We start from the raw sequence: 6,005 nt of genomic DNA, 5'->3' as shown, positions 1-6,005 counted from the left end.
CTTATGGCAGAAAGTGAAGAGGAACTGAAAAGCCTCTTGATGAAAGTGAAAGTGGAGAGTGAAAAAGTTGGCTTAAAGCTCAACATTCAGAAAACGAAGATCATGGCATCCGGTCCCACCACTTCATGGGAAATAGATGGGGAAACAGTGGAAACAGTGTCAGACTTTATTTTTCTGGGCTCCAAAATCACTGCAGATGGTGACTGCAGCCATGAAATTAAAAGATGCTTACTCCTTGGAAGGAAAGTTATGACCAACCTAGATAGCATATTCAAAAGCAAAGACATTACTTTGCCAACAAAGATTCGTCTAGTCAAGGCTATGGTTTTTCCTGTGGTCATGTATGGATGTGAGAGTTGGACTGTGAAGGCTGAGTGCCGAAGAATTGATGCTTTTGACCTGTGGTGTTCGAGAAGACTCTTGAGAGTCCCTTGGACTGCAAGGAGATCCAACCAGTCCATTCTGAAGGAGATCAGTCCTGGGATTTCTTTGGAAGGAATGATGCTAAAGTTGAAACTCCAGTATTTTGGCCACCTCATGCGAAGAGTTGACTCATTGGAAAAGACTCTGATGCTGGGAGGGATTGGGGGCAGGAGGAGAAGGGGACGACAGAGGATGAGATGGCTGGATGGCATCACTGACTCGATGGACATGAGTCTGAGTGAGCTCTGGGAGTTGGTGATGGACAGGGAGGCCTGGTGTGCTGCGATTCATGGGGTCGCAAAGAGTCGGACACGACTGAGCGACTGATCTGATCTGAGTTAAATTCACCCATTCCAGTCCATTTCAGTTCGCTGATTCCTAGAATGTTGACATTCACTCTTGCCATCTCTTGTCACCCCCATTACCACATTCTAAAGATAACAGAGTCACTCTCAGTGCCTCTCTTTGCCCCACATTCCTCTGTTCCTTTTCACAATTAAACCTGCTGGACAGGATTGTCTATCTTCTCAGAATTCACTTCCGTATTCTCTCTTGAACACCTTCCCTTCTGAAAAGACTAGAGGTTTTGTCAAGGTCACCAATGTTCTCCATTGATAAGATCCAATAGTCAGTTCTCTATTCTTATCTCTCTTGACCTCTAGTAATATTTCCTATGATTGACCCCTCTCCTTTACGCCCTTGGCATGCCCAAAACAGATTCTCTGGACTTTCTTTCTGCTCCAGTGGCTAGTCCTTCTAAGTCTCTTTCACTGGCTCCTTTTCTGCTCAGAAAGTTTTAAGTGCCAAAGGCCTTTGTCCCAGGTGCCCTGCTCTTCATCTCTTTTCTTGTCTAGAATATCTAAGTCCTTTACTTTAAAAGTGTTAGTGATGTGGCCAATGACTCAAGTCTGGATCTCTGGCCCTAACCACTCTAAAACAATTCCAGACTGAGATATCCAAATGTTCTACTCAACAGTTCTCCATGGATGTCTGACAGGCATCGCAAACTCAAGATGTCATGATCAAGATAGAACTCTTGACTTTCAACCTCCAAACTTACTCACTCCTAATTATTTCACTATCATCCACTGAGAAAAAAAAATCTAGGTATTATCTTCGATTCCTAGATTTCTCTTTTCCTTACATCTGTTAACTTTACCTTGAAAACAGTCCAAATTAGTTCCCTTCTCTCCATCTCTATCATCCCAGTTCAAGACAGCATCATCTCTTGACTGCATTGCTGGAATTCCCTAATTGTTCTTGCTTCCCTCTTGCCCTTCTATAATCTATATCCTGTAGCAGCCAGTGACTACCAGTAAAACAGTTCTATGGCATCCCACCTAGAGTGAAAGTCAAGCTTATTCCCTTACAAGTAAGCCCCTTCAGCTACCCAGCACCTGCCTATCTCACCCATCTATTCACTCATACTCTTTCCCCATCACCCACTCCCATGAAGCCCTTGCTTGGGATCCTCCCAGAGCTGGCTTTCTTGTCCTTACATATTGCAACTTAAATTTCACCTTCTTAGAAACCTTCCCTGATACCATAGTACAAAAGACTCCTAGCATTTACCCTCTCTTAGAATTCACTACTATTAGATGTTTTTCTTATTTCTGATCTCTGCCCTGTTAGAAAGTAAACTCAGTGAGAACAGGGATCTTGTCTATTTTGTTCTCCATTCTTCCTCAGTGTCTTGAGCATGACTTGGCACATAGTACCCAGTGGGAGAATACTGAGTGAATAAGTATGTAAAGATGCAGAAAGATATTCACCCAAAGACTGCTTGAATAGCAATACTAGTATAGCCAAAAAAAAAAAAAAAAGGAAATGACTTAAAAGCTGGAGGATTCCTTTTAGTATATCCATACAGTGGATACAGCCATTTATAATAATGAATGAGGTCAATCTAGAAATGCTGATAAGGAAACAATGTCCGAGATGTGTTTGTACAGTGTGGTACCCAGCCTCCAATACGGCCCCCAGTGATTCTTGAGTCCTGGGATTTGCGCTTTTATGTAGTCTCCTCCCAGAGTGAACTGAAGCTATCCACATACATGATGCGCAGAGTAAGGTGGAGACGACGGTGGATGACGTCTGAGGCCAGGCTCGAAAGGGCAGTGCGGCACCTCCATTTTCTCCTGGATCACTCATTTCGGGGAAAGGCAACCTTCACGTTATGAGGTCACTTGAGCAGGACTGTGGACAAGCCCTTGCACAGAGGAACCAAGGATTCCCGCCAACAGCCAGCACCAACACGCCAGCCCTGTGAGGAAGCCACACAGGAAGTGGGTCCTCCAGTTCCCGTCAAGCCTTCAGAGGACTGCAACCTCCTGAGACCCCCGCGCCAGAACCACCTGCCTCAACGGCTCCCCAGTTCATGACTCCCAGAAACTGTGCAAGTCAGTAAATGTTGACTGTTATTTTAAACCACTAAGTTATGAGGAAATTGATTATGCATAAAAGACATAGGTAGTATAACTCCTCTTTTACTGTTTAAAAAAAAAAAAAAGCATATGGGCACTTACATTTATTCATGCATAGAAAATACCTGAAAGGAGGCACAAAGGGATAGGTGGGTAGGGAGGCACTATATCCACTTTTCAGTATCTGCTCCGATATTCTCAGATTTATTTACAACAACCACTTATTACTCTTATAATTTTTATCTTTTTTAAAGGTTATTATCACAATATTAAGAGAGAAGCCACAGTAATGGCGCTTCCTAAGCCTTCTTGTCCTTCTGTTTTCCTTGACTTTCTCCCACTCTCAGGACTTGTCTTTAGAACAGTCTCTTCTTTATCCAGTAAACCCAAACACTGGAGCGGTTTTTTTGTTTTTGTTTTTTTTTTAAATTAATTTCACTGAGAACATTAATCCTACAATTAGAATGATGCTAAAATTGGGATCCTGGTTTAATTATTTGCATTTAATAAGGCAACAATGTTGCAGTAACTGTGGGATGCAAAGCTGGTGCTCTGTGACAACCTAGAGGGGTAAGAAGGAGAGGGAGGTGGGAGAGGGGTTCTAGAGGGAGGGGACCTAAGGATACCTGTGGCTGATTCATGTTGATGTATGGCAAAAGCCGTCACAATAAAGTAATAATCCTCTAATTAAAAACAAATAAAGAAAAAGATGAAAATAACTGCAAGATGAATGTATGAGCCACTCACACTTTCGCTGTGCTCATGACTTAACTAGAGTTCATGGAGCCCACAGGCTAGGGCTGCGGTTTCTGCAGGAGGTGGTGAGCCATAGCTGGTCACGCCTAGTTGCACATCAGTAAAGATGGACACTGGGAATATTCCACAGGCTGACTAACAGGTAAAGGCAGAGGCAGCTCACACTCAAACCACAGAATTAGTCACACTCTCCCTCAATAAAGACATTTTCCAGAGTGTGACCTGAGGGACTCCAGTGATTTACATTTAAACAGAACAACCATCTCAGTGACTTTCCAAGGCTTGGGTAAAATGGAGGACCGAGCCCTGAGTTTGGTTTTCCCTCTTCAGAATTAGCAGTGGGGGTGGACTAAACACATGCCTTTGACTAGTGTAAAATCAGAAACTTCACTTTTTAAGACAACAACCAAACTCTGCAGCCCAGACCCACAGTTTTAATTGATGCGACCAGGGAACAGTGTAGCAAACTGTACCTTTGATTCGGTGATAAATTCCAGTCCTCTTGAGCATCTCCAAAGGGGAAAAGTTGCAGGAACAAAGTTGCAATCACTAAACTATGCATACTGATGAGATTATAGCCCCAGGATTGATGAAATCTTCCTAACAGGGAATTTAATTACCTCTGAAACTCCGGCTGCAAACAACCAAAATGGCACACAGAGAAATGCCCAAACAACTCAGTTAAGCACATGTCCTGCACAAGGGGACACAAATCCACATTCACTTTCAAACTGAGAGAGCCCTCCTTTAGTCACTAGAGCCAGGGGAGTGCAACATTCAAATTGTCAGGCAGTTTAGCAAAATCAGAGCCCAGCAAGATAGGGAACACAGAGGGAAGACAGGCACACCCAGGGCACTCCGGAGCCCAGGGTCAGAGTTCCCCCGCCCGCCCGCCCCTCCCGCCGCTGGCAGGGGCCTGATCCAGGCAGGGCACAGCCTTCGAAAGCCCCTCCTCAAAGGAAAGAGAAACAAACACGGTAGAGGAGCATTTGACTCAGCGAACAGACACTCTTATGATTCTATTTCCCACATCATTTCGTGTACACTTCTTCACGTAGATTCACAGATCTGGTGAAAATAAACCAAGAAAAACACTTCTTCCATAGGGTAAGGATTAAATTATGATCACTCAGGTATGGAATACTACCTAGTCACTGAAAAAAATGAGGAAGATCCATGTGAACTGATTTAGAAGTTGGCATATACATGTACATATATGTATTTACATACACACACACGTTCATTCTTATTTTAAGAGTATTACATACAAAATATATATTTTTTATATAAACAATTATAAAAATTGGTTCCCTTTGTGAGATAAGAATGGACATGAGTGGCAAAGAAGTACATTTTTCATTTTATATATTTTTACTCAGGTTGATTTTTTTTTTTTTGTACTATCAGCATGTATTATAAAAATGACTAATAAAGAAACAGCAAAGGCCAAAAAAATGCTTTCCACTGGATGAGCCTGTGAGCCCCTTGTCTCTGCTCTCTTCTACCCTGGGTAGACCATCTTTTGCTTTCCCACCTGTAAAATGGAAGCAAGCCCACCATGAGGAAGCCTGCTAAGAGACTGAAAGCTGAGCAGACAAGGAAGGCAGGGTGTATCTGGCTGCGAATGGCGGCAGACCAGAAATGACATCACATCAGTCGTCAGAGACGAACAGTAAAAATGCAACATTAAACTTATGAGTACGTGCCAGACGTTTCATCCTAATCCACATTTTACAAACAAAAAACTGAGGCACAGAGAAGCATCTTCCTCAGGAAACCAAATCAGGAAACCAAAACAAAGAAATCATGGAGTCAGAATTCAGCCCTGCCTGGCGGGAGGCTGTGCTGCTTCAGCACGAACTAATGCAATGGACGTTTTCAACATTTCTGAAGACTGATGGATGAGCACTTCAGGAAATAAGTGCAAACACACTTTTTGGTAGAAGTATACATTACTGAAGGCCATTTGGCAAGTGTTACCAAAATTTAAAATGAGCACCCAACTTTTGACCTGGCCATTCTACTTTCTGGAACTCATCCTACAATGAAAGTGAAAGTCACTCAGTCGTGTCTGACTCTTTGCGACCCCATGGACTATACAATCCATGGAATTCTCCAGGCCAGAATACTGGAGTGGATAGCCATTCCCTTCTCCAGGGGATCTTCCCAACCCAGGGATCAAACCCAAGTCTCCCACAATGCAGGCAGATTCTTTATCTGCTGAGCCACAGGGGAAGCCCCCATCCTACAGAAATACTCACAAAGATGTCTACATACAGATGTTCTGTGTGGCACTGTTTTAACAGAGGAAAAAAGAGAGGGAGAGAGAAACAACTCCAGGAGCCATAGGTATGGAAATGACCAGATGACTAAAACCTCACAATACACCCCAAATATTAAGTA

The sequence above is a fragment of the Bubalus kerabau genome, chromosome 10 (assembly GCF_029407905.1).
Source record: "Bubalus kerabau isolate K-KA32 ecotype Philippines breed swamp buffalo chromosome 10, PCC_UOA_SB_1v2, whole genome shotgun sequence".
Lineage (NCBI taxonomy): Eukaryota > Metazoa > Chordata > Mammalia > Artiodactyla > Bovidae > Bubalus > Bubalus kerabau.
Note: the sequence above shows the minus strand (reverse complement) of the source record.